This window comes from Eumetopias jubatus, unplaced genomic scaffold, assembly GCF_037043125.1.
Source record: "Eumetopias jubatus isolate StellerSeaLion01/CBP00866 unplaced genomic scaffold, mEumJub1_p1.0 scaffold_2, whole genome shotgun sequence".
Taxonomy (NCBI): domain Eukaryota; kingdom Metazoa; phylum Chordata; class Mammalia; order Carnivora; family Otariidae; genus Eumetopias; species Eumetopias jubatus.
In genome coordinates, this window is record NW_028274808.1 from 135,685,443 (window position 1) to 135,698,092 (window position 12,650).

The following is a 12,650-nucleotide window of genomic DNA, read 5'->3' on the forward strand; positions in this document are numbered from 1 at the left end:
CTTCCCCTTGCCTGGAATGCTGTCCTTGAACTATGTCAGTCCTCCACAGCAGGTCTTTTCCTAAATGTTACCTTCTCAGAGGCTTTTTCTGACCACTGTTTATAAAATTACATAGCAAGTGCTACCTACACTTCCTTTGTTGTTTTTTTTCTCTTCAGAAATTTGCAGTATTAACCTAAAATACATTTCACTTGATTTAAGTGGCTCTTGTGGATAGTGGGGTGTGGGGGAGGCAGCAACCTTGTGTATGTGGATTGGGGGTGGCACTAAACACTAAATTGCATAATGGTGATAATGGTGGTGATTATGCAGCTGACAGAGCCCTTACGTGTGCCAGGCCCGGATAAATAAGCACAGGAAAATGTAGTGAACTGTTTATTCAGCAGGTACTGAATCATGGAGAGTGAGTGTTTAGATTTACAACAGTAGTAGCAGCCATAATTCTACTCTACTAAAGCAGCAGTGAGTCGAAGGGGAGAATAGAAATGTATCCTACTTTAAAGGAAATATGATTGGCTTCTATTTTATCTAATTCTGACATTGTATCAGGATAGATAAACTTTAAATCTGTTGATTTCTGGGTTGGTTTTTGTTTTTTGTTTTTTACAAATATATGTTTTTTCCTTTGGAAAAAATTAGGAAAATATACAATTTAAGTGTTGAGAATAAAAATACAGAGTTTAAACACATGGAGGGATGTTTTCAATAATGAAAGAAATGAGAAATGGAAAAAATTGAGCTTAGAAAAGGGTTATGCCTCTTGAAAAGACACCATTTCTCATAGCAAAAAATGTTGATTTCTAAATGCCTTTTCCCAGGCGTGGGCTCTAGAAGGATGTTGGCCAGGTTAAATGGTGGAGGAACATGGCCACTGGGGCTCTGTGCTTAGCACAGCAAGGCCTGGTGTGGCATCCCCTACATCGTACCCTAGACGACACCTTAGAGCAGAATCCCTTTTTCATTTAGGAAAACGTTCCAGTGTCTAAAAGGGCAATAACTATTAAGGACACCACTGTGACTGGTGTCCTTATTGAGGATTAGCTGTATGATAGGCCAGAATCTATCCATAAGCTATTCTAGACTAGCTACATAATTTGCAGATCACCCTGTATTTTAAAATGCTTAAAATCTTAATCCATTAGCACAACTCCAATTGGAGGAGGGTAAGTACAATGTATTTCAGTTTCATTTTCCTAAGTTGGTTGATGAAAGTTAATATGGAACAAATCCTAGAATCAGCAAAGCTGCAGCCATTTATGATAAATGGGAATAGGAGAGAATATAGATTAAAATTCAGAGATTGTCTTGCCTTCAAAAAGCTGCTCAAACTTAACTGAATTATTTTAGTTCCTTTTCATTTCATTTCTTCATTCTTCTGCCAGGTAGAAAAGCTGAAAAAGTAGTATAAATACGTAAGGGGCAGATTGAGGGGTTGGAGAGAGATGAAGTCAATTATTAGCCTCTAAAGTCATGGACTTAAAAACAATTCAGGGTTGGAAAGAGGTTTAGCTGTCACCCATCCCATCATCTAGTGCTGGGGGTGTCAGTCTCCCGCATAACCAGGAGGAGTACCATAGCTTCAAATAGATTACATCTTGTTTTGGGAGATGGCCCTAAGTTTCTGCTGCAGAATCACTGTGAGGTTGTCAAGAGCATGTGAAAGAACTTTGTAAACTGAACAGTTAACCTAGTAGAAGTTTATGGTGAGGGTGGGCATGGGGTGGAAGCTACAGGAAATCTGGCCACAGGGTCAGAAAGTAACCCATCACAAGTATGGCCTCTCCTCTTCCTGGACTTCTTTGCTAGATCGCTTTATGGCTCTTGCAGATTGTAAAGCCTTCCACGGGTCACACCCTGCTATTTCCCCTAAATCAACATATACTCTTCCCCCTTAGGCGAGTCTCTTCCCTAGCCACAGGCCACACTCATCTGCCCAGCTCTGCCATTACAACTGTCCAGGAGGCTGGTACATGGCGAGGCCTTGGTCTTTGGAGCAGGCAGCCTCGTGTGTGAATCCTCCCTGTCGTACTTGCCAGCTGGAGACCTCTGCGCTCGGCCACCGCATTTTCGTCTGTCCAAACTGGGCTTTTGGGAGCATGAGACAGAGTTGGCATGCAAACGTTTAAGCCTGTTATGGACTGAATTATATTGCCCCCAAATTCGTATATTGAAATTCTACCCCCCAGTAACTCAGACTGCATTCATGTTTGGTGATAAGGTCTATAAAGAGGTTATTAAGTTAACGTGAGGCCATTAGAGTAGGCCCTAATCCACTGTGACTGGTGTCCTTATAAGAGGAAGTCCGGACACGTGGATACTTGCCCCCAGGGATGACTGTGTGAAGGCACAGGAAGAAGATGGCCACTTACAAGCCAAGGAGACTGGCCTCAGAAGAAACCAACCTTGCCCACACCTCCATCTCAGACTTCTGGCTTCCAGAACTGAGAAAAATAAGTTTCTCTTTTTTAAGCCATTCGATCTGTGGTATTTTGTGATGGCAGCCCTAGCGAACTTAATACAAAGCCCCGGTACCTAACTTAGTCCAGAAAAAGACACTCTTCAAATACAGTTCCCTAGAAAGCTCTTCCTTTTCCACCCAACCCTACCTTTTTATCCTAAAGCACAAGTTTTAGCGCTTCTGGTAATTACAACAATGGTGGACCGAATAAAATCCTCCAAAGATGTCCATTTCCTAATCTCCAGAAACAGTTTATGTGTTACCTTATATACTAAATATATAGTATATATACAAAAGTGGCTTTGCAGATGTGATTGAGAACAATCTTGAGACGGAGATTATCGTGGTTCTCTGGGTGGGCACGCCGTAATCACAAGGCTCTTTGTAAGAGGGAGGCAAGAAGGCCAAAGTCAGTAGCAAGAGGTGGAACAATGGAAGGACAAGGTTAAAGCGATGCAAGGGGGGGGGGGGGGGCGCAGGCGTGGGCCAAGGAAGGCAGATGGCTTTTAGAAGCCGAGAGAGACAGGGACACGGGTTCTCCCCTCAGAGCCTCCAGAGGGAACCAACCAGCTGACACCTTGACTTCCACCCAGTGGAACTGAGTTTGGACTTCTGACCTCCAGAACTGTAAGATTATAAATTTGTGTTGTTGTAAGCCACTACATCTGTGGTAATTTGTGACAGCGGCAACAAGTAAACTAATACAACTGTTCGAGCTCTGACTGACCCTTCCTCTGAACGGCCAGAGCACGTGGTCGGTGCCAGTGGAGTAATTGCTAAGAACGCAAGTCCAGGAAAACAGCCTGTGTGGATTCGGGTCTCTGGTCTCTGCTCTAACACCTGCTGGCTGGGTGAACGTGAGCCAGTTACGCGATCTCTCTGTGGTTCGGTTCCTCAAATGGGACTAATGATGGTACCCTTCTCGTGGAAATGGTCAGTCTCCATCTACTAGAATGCAGAGTCCATGGTAACTGGGACTTTGTCTTAGTCACGAAAATAGCCCCAATACACCATACCGTAGGCACTTGACAAATATTTGTAATTTATCGTACATCAGTGTGCTTTTTTTTTTCATTTTTATTGTGAAAGTGTCGTTGACATGCACGTTAGTTTCAAGTGTATAACATAGTTGATTCAACAACTCCATACATTATGCAATGCTGGTGTGCTAACATTTGAATACCCACCACAACTACTGTTAGGTGCAACCATTAGAAATTATTAATGCCATACAACAACATATAAAAAACTTCACCATGTGAGACACCATAATAAAAATACACATTTTCATGTACACATGATTAAAACTGTAAAAATACATATAACAGAGATTAAAGAAACAAAAATAGAAAGCTATGTTATGGGTAGTAAGTTATTATAATTTTGCTTTATAATAAAATTGGGGGACACTGGTCCTATATTGCACATTTTAAGCTAATTTATGAATGTAACATTCAGTTCTTCCAGTATTATTTTTACTTTTTATATTTACATTTATTTTTAAGATTTTATTTATTTATTTGACAGAGGGAGACACAACGAGAGAGGGAACACAAGCAGGGGGAGTCAGGGAGGGAGAAGTAGGCCCCCCGCGGAGCAGGGAGCCCGATGCGGGGCTCGATCCCGGGACCCTTGGATCATGACCTGAGCCAAAGGCAGACACTTAACGACTGAGCCACACAGGTGCCCCTATATTTACATTTAAAAAATAGACTTCAACACAACCTATATGTAGTCCCTATAAAAACAAAGGAAAGAAGATTATTATCATCATGTTAATAACTTCTTTCCAAAATAAAGGATAGGATTACATACTATCGGAAGGTCTGTAACTTGCAGTCCCAGACTTTCATGCCTTCAAGTGATCATCGTTATCCACATCTGAAAAAGAATTACAGTTCTAACAAAGAAAATAAACCCCAACGGAGTACCCAAGTTGAAACATCCTTTTGGCTACCCATAAGTCACACTGTAAACAGTCACTTCCCCATCTCACTGTGGAACCAACATAGTTTCTTAATCAGTGATGTCCAAAGGGTTCCTAGAATGTTGGGCAATGAGTCTCCACACCTTCCTTGTTATCTGAAACATATGGCCAGGAAGAGCAACACCACCTTCTTGTCCTCGGCAATAGCTGACAAAGGGTATGAAATGAAATGGTGCCCATAGCTTTCTTTTCTTCTATCTTTTAAAAATAACATTAACCGCATTTTTTTCGTGGTGCAAAAGTAACATGTACGTTGTGGGAAGTCTAGAAATACAGAAAAGCACAAAGGGGAAAATAGAATTGATTTTAACATCATTGCCAAAAGGTATGCACTATTACCAGATTGATAGTCTTCTAGATTTTTTTATACGCATATAAAAATATTTTTAATAAAATTGGAGTCACATTGCACTTCTTTTTCAAAATCTAATTCTATTTTACTAAATATTTTCCCATCACATTAAACCTTCTTTCAAAATATGAGCATTTATTGGTTGCATAGGTTATCACATATGCCTGTACAATCATTTAATCCTATTATTGATTATGTAGGGTTTTTACTTTTTTTCCTCCACAAACACTAGTGCTATGAATAGATTCATATCTTTGGGTACATCTCTGATTATTTCCATTGGATAAATTGCTAGAAGCAGAACGTCTCTGTGTGCATATTTCCAGGGATTGTGGTGTGGGATGAGAAGGTTAGACATGGTGATAAGCACGTTTTAAAGAAAGGCCTATATTTTTATCTGCAGTACTTGAAGGCCTCTTTCCTCAGAGTCTAGTCAACACTAAGACATCATTTTTTAATCTCTGCCAGTTACAAGGTAAGATAGTACATTGTTCCACTTAGATACAGAGATATTTAGTTACTCTTCCTCACCTATTGACATTTTAATCAGAAATGGGAAAACTCCTTAGCTTTCCCGTCTCAGCAATGAGCTAGAATCGTAAGACCAAAGAGCACAGGGACTAGAACAGCATGAGCAGACACTACTTGCTTGTTGGGTGGATAAATGGAGCTGTTGGGGCAGGTGGGGGTCATAGAGACTACCTAGACCAGTGAATTTCTCTAACTTTTGTTAAATTGGCAACAGAAATACATTTTTCCAATAACATCTTATAAACACAGATGAAAGCGGAGACATGTCCCTTTAACCTGGATGAAGGTGCCTGAATCGTCCCTTCTGAGCATCCCTTTCTTGGTGAAGAGAGAGCCCCTGCTGGACTTCCGGGGAGCCTTAGGATTCTCACACAACCCAGTTTGAGAACTGTTTATCCCTTCATTTTGTTTGTGAGGAAACCTAGGACCTAGAGAAATAATTTACTCATAATCACAAGTTATTGTCAGATGAGACTTGAGATGAGAATGAACATTTAAATTCATGCAGTTACTAACTATATGACTTAGAACAAAATATTTAAACTTTTCTGGGTTCAATTTGTTTGAAACGAGGATTGAAATAACATCTACCTCATGGTGGCAGTGTAAGGATTGCACAAGAAAATAAAATAATCTCCAGTCTCATGACTAAATGTCCTCTGTGTATTGATTACTCCCAAATATGTACCTCCAGCCTAACTTCCCCCGTGAACTTGAACGGGGCAGAATTGGATATTGAACGGCCTACTCGGTATGTCTCTCGGAGTGCTAAACAGGCATCTCTAACTTAACGTGTTTCCTTTAAATTTTTTTATTGTTATGTTAATCACCATACATTACATCATTAGTTTTTGATGTAGTGTCTAACTTAACATGTTTGAAACTGAGCTCCCGCCCATCCCCCTCAAACCTCCTCCCACCCTCCGCACCATCTCACTAATGGCATCTCCTCTTCCTGTTGCTCTGCCCAGAACCTTGGGTTTGTCCACAATGCCCCCCTTTCTCTCACATATCCATGTCCAAGACATTAGAAGAGCTTCTTGGCTCTACCCTCAAAATGTATGCAGAACCCCACCTTTTCTTACTACCTCCACTCGACCACCCTGATCCAAGTACCACTCTCTCTCTCCAGATTAGTGCTTCCTAACTGCTCTCCCCTCTCTTCCCTTCCCCTCTCATTCCATTCTCACCCCAAGAGCCAGGGTGACCCTGTTAAGACATAAGCCAGCACCTGCCATGCCTCAGCTCAGAACCTGTCAGGGGCTCCCAGTTCTGTCAGTGTCAAGCCAAAGTCCCAAGCATGGCCCCCTGGCGCCGCCTGCCCCAGCCGCCTGTCACCTCCTGACTCTCCCACCGCCCTCTCCCTTGCCACGCGGCTCCAGCCTTCACCCGCCTCACAGTAGCTCCTGGACGGCCTCCCCCAAGGTCCGCCCGGGCTGCCCTCACCTCCTGCTATCTTTGCCCAAAGAGCACCACCCCAGCACAGCCTTGTCTCCCCTCTCTAACATTTGTCCAGAAACAAACGCCTTTTTCTCTTGGCTTTCTTTTCCTCCATAGTAAGTTTTACTTCTTCATTGTCTGTCCTCATCATCTAGAATCTAAGCTCCATGAGGGCAGAGATGTTTTCCGCCTTGATCAATACTTTATCTCCAATGTCTGGAAGAGTGCCTAGCACAGAGTAAGCGCTCCCTAAATGTCTGTTGAATGAATCATATATGGAGAGCTTTTAACAGCACAGTATGTGCTCATTAAATATTGTCTTCCTTTGCAGGCATTTTCAGCACCGGTGTTCCTTGCCAAACACTCTCGTTTCCTAAAGCCATCTAGGAGGAGCTACTCACTTAAGAGACAGCTGATTTTAAGGTGCTATTTTTTTTAAGATTTTATTTATTTATTTGAGAGAGAGAGCACAAATGGAGTGGGCAGGGGGAAGAGGGAGAAGCAGGGTTCCCACTGAGCAGGGAGCCCAAACACCAAGCTCCATCCCAGGACCCCGGGATCATGACCTGAGCTGAAGGCAGACGCTTAACCCACTGAGCTACCCAAGAGCCCCCCAAATTAAATTTATTAATTAATTTTTTTCCTTAGGCAACATTGAGCATTGTAACAAAAGTAAATTATCATGACTCTTACTTCCTTTATACTTAGTAGAAATATGACACTATCTGTGAAGAGAATTACTGGGATCCAAGGTCAGGTCCTGTTTCAGGAATGCCTCATAAACACAAATTGCTTTCCCTGTACATTATTTTCTCCAAGAGAGATAAGGACAACATTAACACTTTATTTTTTTTGAAAGATTTTATTTATTTATTTGACAGAGAGAGACACAGCGAGAGAGGGAACACAAGCAGGGGGAGTGGGAGAGGGAGAAGCAGGCTTCTCGCGGAGGAGGGAGCCTGACATGGGGGCTCAATGCCTGGGCTCGATCCCAGGACCCTGGGATCATGACCTGAGCCGAAGGTGGACGCTTAATGACTGAGCCACGCAGGCGCCCCAACATTAACACTTTAGAATCAAGAGTGAGTTTATGTCTGTGATCATCAGTATTTTAGTACTAAAGATAAACACTCCGTAAATATCTTAAATTCACTTGAAAATGTTACCAATAAAGTTTTTAGCACAAGCTAATTAATTAATCATTGAAAATTGTTGAGGTCTCAGGATATGCAGAAGAATGTTAGGAAAAAGGTATATGGCTTTGTAATCTTTCCCCATTCATGTTTCTGGTTTTCTTCCTTTCCTTTCTGGCTGGTCTTTCTCATCTGTGTAGACGGGCCCTCCTCTAAAGTCAATGTCAATGAAAGTTATAGTAATACATGTAAATGTGTTCTAGAAAGAAGGAACCACAGTGTAAAGCCTTACAATAGGGACAGATCAAGCAGAACAAAAAGGTCAAATTTCCGATCGTATTTCCATAGCCATGCTACATTAAAAAAGCAGTAGTGAGAGCGCTGGTGGAAAAACAAAATGCGTTTACCATATGACCCAGCAATCTCACACCTACATAATAGAGAAAATAAAACTTGGTTCACACAAAAACCTGCACACGAATGTTTACAGTAGCTTGAAACATAATCAGTCCAAACTGGAAAAAACCAAATATCCTTCAATTGGTGAAGGGTTAGCAAACTGGTGTGTGGGGGTGGGGGTGGGGGTGTACATATATAAATATGAAATGGAATATTACCCATCAATAAAAAGGAACAAACTAATGATACATGCAGCCACATGCATGGATCTCAAATGCTAAGTGAAGGAAGCCAGGCTCCAAAAGCAATGTCCTGGAGGATTCCTGGGAAAGGCAAAACTATGGGGACAGAAGACCAGGCAGCGGTTGCCAGAAACCAGGAGAAGAGTTGAATACAAAAGAGCACAAGGGAATTTGGGATGTCATGAAACTGTTCTATATCTTGATTTCAGTGATTTTACAAAGTTGTATGCATTTGTTAAAACTCAGAACTGTACACTCACACACATACACACACACACACACAAGTAAATTTTATGGTATGTTAATTATACCACACACAAAGTGAATGGAACTCATTTTCATCAAGTTGGGGTGAGAAGAGCCAAAATGCAAACACATTGTTGCTGTGCTAATTCAGTTAGGAGCTAAACTTCTATTGCTGTAAAGCTGTCTGCATATGGATTTACGTTCCAGAAGAACTACCCTTTTTCTGAGACCTACCTTCCTAAAGCTGGCATTTTAATAAGAAATAAAGAAGTGAGTAGGTAAATAAATGTGCACAGCTAAATAAATAAATATACTATTTAAAATAATATAATCTGACATAGTGGTAAGTTATTATGAAGAAAAACAAAGCTTGATAAAGGGAAAGAGTTACGGGAAAGGGAGGATGTTTGATAGATGCTGGGGAAACCATTCTGAATCACAGTTGGACAGAGGCTTCCATGATGTGATGGGGGAAGCTGTGTAATAACTGGAGCCACAGGGGCATCTGGGTGGCTCAGTCAGTTAAGCATCTGCCTTTGGCTAGGGTCATGATCTCAGGGTCCTGGGATCGAGCCCCGTGTCGGGCTCCCTGCTCAGTGGGGAGTCTGCCTCTCCCTCTCCTTCCCCCTGCTTGTGCTCTGTATCTCTCTCTCTCTCATTCACTTTCTCAAATAAATAAATAAAATCTTTAAAAAAAAAAGTAACTGGAGCAACAATGTTCCAGGAGAAGGAATAGCAAGAGTGTCAACCTTGTCAACCTTGAACCGGGGATGAATCAGATACAAGGAGCAACCAGAAGGGCAGATTTCTGGTCTTCTCTCCATAGTCCAAAACATTATAAATTCAGATGATTTTAATTAACACTTATCAAAATTATAAAATACTGGGAAAAATTTGGTCTCTCTCTTTTAAAACGATAACTTGAAGATACGCACAACTACTGTTAAAAGAAAATTGGGAATCTAAAGCAAATGTGTCAGTGTGACTACTTGCAAACTAGTCAATATAGGCAGATAACTTATCAAGAGCATATCAGGAAAAACCCAGAAGTGAAGAACCAGTGTGCTAATTATTAATTTTTGCCTCTCAGCTCTAAATTCAGCCTTCATTACTGGCTCTGCAATAATGGAAGTGGACCCTGTAAGCATTTCTCCTTGGTAATGAGCGTGACATGAAGCTTTGTCAGTAGAGGGCGCTGGAGGGACCCTGCAGGAAGAAGGGCCCCTCTTCCTGGTTCAGGCGTATTTCAATTTGCTTCTTGCTTCTAACATGTGGCTGTCAGCAGCATGTGCTGGGGACATCCAATAATGCTCCTTCCTGAGTGTTAAGAACTGAATTGTGAACCCCCAAAATTCTTCTGTTGATGTCCTAACCCCCAGTACCTTAGAATGTGAATGTATTGGAGATAGGGTCTTTAGAAGGCTGATTAAGGTTAAATGAAGTCATTAGGATGGGCCCTAATCCAATATAACTTGTGTCCTTATAAGAAGAAGAGCTCACACAGAGGGAAGACCATGTGAAGACATCAGAAGAAACCATCTACAAGCCAAGGAGAAATGCCTCAAAAGAAATCAACCCTCACAACACCTTTTCCTTGGACTTCTAGCCTTCAGAACTATGAGGAAATAAATTCCTGTCAGTTTAAGCCACCCAGTTTGGTGCTTTGTTACGGCAACTCTAGTAAACTAATATACCATTAATGCACATTAGGGCAAGCCCTTAGCCCCATTGCAGCCCAGCGACCACTTAGCTGCAACCACCCTGACATTAGGCTTCAAGATTCTCAGCTGGAAAACGGGTTTCCTGATGCCCTAAATCCCTGCACAGTCCCATCCTCCAGCCTTCATTTTCCTGCACCTTGGAGTGGCTTGCCACCCTCGCCCACACATACCCCAGAGGTTGTTTCCTGCTTGCCAGTCCTGGCCATGATTTCCTGGCCCGGCTCAGCCCTCTTGCCCTCCAGAAGGGTGTTCCCTACTTGTCCAGTGCTACAGACCAGCTCTGGCCAAGGGCCACCCAGCAACTTGGTCACCATCTAGTGGGCTGAAACCACTCCTCCAACCAGGTTTGAGTCCCAGCTCTGGGAGAGGGGACCCCTTCCAAGTTTATTTTTTCCTTACTAAGACATTCTTTAGCATTCTTTTTATTCCTTATAGTTATTACCCTGTTACCATTAATAATTCTTTTCTTTAAAGATTTTATTTATTTATTTATTTATTTATTTATTTATTTATTTATTTATAGAGAGCATGAACAGAGGGAGGGGTAGAGGGAGAGGGAGAGAGAGAATCTCAAGCAGACTCTGCACAGAGTCTGCGCTGAGCACGGAGCCCCACATGGGGCTCAATCTCACAACCCTGAGCTTATGACCTGAGCTGAAATCAAGAGTAGAACACCTAACCGACTGAGCCACCCAGGCACCGCTAGTTAATAATTTTTTATATTAAACTTTCCCTGTTCAGATGTTGTTTGGACTCTCATGGTACACTCTGACGGATACAGATTTGGCACTGGGAGCAGCCCCAGGAGGGAGACCTGCAAAGGTGGGATTTGGGGGTTGGCTTGGTCATGCTCTTTGGTTAGAGCTGAGCGCCGAGCTCCTTGCCAATGAGAAACGGGAATCCCTGGCATGTTGGGACATCACAGCCACATCATCACCCGTGTTTGATTGTGATGAAGTAGAAACGGAAGCAAGGATCTTAGCAGCCGAAGTGGTTGCTGCATTTGACCGTTGAGGCAGTCGATGAGGACAATGAGGAGTGTGGTGTGAGATGGGGTGTGGAGAGGGCACCTGAATACTTATAAAATGACAAATGCGACTCTTTGAACCCTCAGCTTTCTCAAGCCAGAAAGCTTCCATGACAGCCCTTGAGCAATCTTTTCTTTTTACCCAGAGGGCTAATATTGCTGAAAACTAAACACAAAATGTAATTATCTAGGTTGCTGAATTATAACAATGGTTGAATTTACAGTTTCTGAGCCTTTCTTTCCTGTGGAAACAGCACGCAAACTAAGCCCAAGCAAATGAGTCTTCCTTTGCTTAAATACCTGTGAAAACCTTGTCTGGGGCAAATTTCTTGGAGGGATCTTTGATTCTCCTCAAGGCCCAGCCCAGCCACCTCCTTTTATAGTAGATGCATAAGCTAGAGTGAAATCTCAGCCTGTTCCCAGAGGCCGGGGACGCACTCTGACCCAGGAAGAAATAGTTTACATGCCCAAAGAACTGCCACACTTCTCTAATATATCATCAGAAACCTGGGGAACATATGTGGGAGACCAAGAAGTGGGAAATATAACACAGGGCCTGGCCAAATTCACTGCTAGGAGTATGCTTACTAAGAGCCTTCCCGGCACGATGTGGAGGCGGCGGTCCAAAGCCTTAGGGAGTTAGGAACACTGGACTGGATTCATCATGGGCAACCTGCGCATCCTCCTCCCATCTATGTTCCAGGAAAAGATCCAGAAGACCGTTTCTCTTCGCTAAGGCATCTGCGTCCTTGGAAAGCTCTGCGGCCGCTCTCTTTGATAGGCTAGCTGATTTCAGTGGGATGGGATGATGGGAACGCAGAGTATCAGAGGCCTACCGGCAGCATTTGTTTTTGAAGATTTTATTTATTTATTTATTTATTTATTTATTTATTTGACAGAAAGAGAGCAAGCACAAGCAGGGGGAGCGGCAGGCAGAGGGAGAGGGAGAAGCAGGCTCCCTGTTGAGGGACTCCCAATGCAGGACTCGATCCCAGGACCCTGGGAACATGACCTGCGCTGAAGGCCGACACTTAACTGACTGAGCCACCCACGTGTTCCCAACTGGCAGCGTTCAACAGCCAAAAACAAGCTGTGCGGGCATTTTCACCATAAA

The 12,650-nt window shown here is 42.7% G+C and overlaps 1 long non-coding RNA gene across 1 annotated transcript in view; it reads right to left on the reverse strand.

Annotated features, from left to right (window-relative positions):
- Window positions 1–3,527: 3,527 nt before the first annotated feature.
- The window catches only part of LOC114224892 (uncharacterized), a 53,831-nt gene continuing 44,708 nt past the window's right edge, over window positions 3,528–12,650 (reverse strand). The window contains exon 3 of the long non-coding RNA XR_003612477.2: window positions 3,528–4,709. This is a non-coding gene — a long non-coding RNA (uncharacterized LOC114224892). The remainder of the gene's footprint in view (window positions 4,710–12,650) is intronic.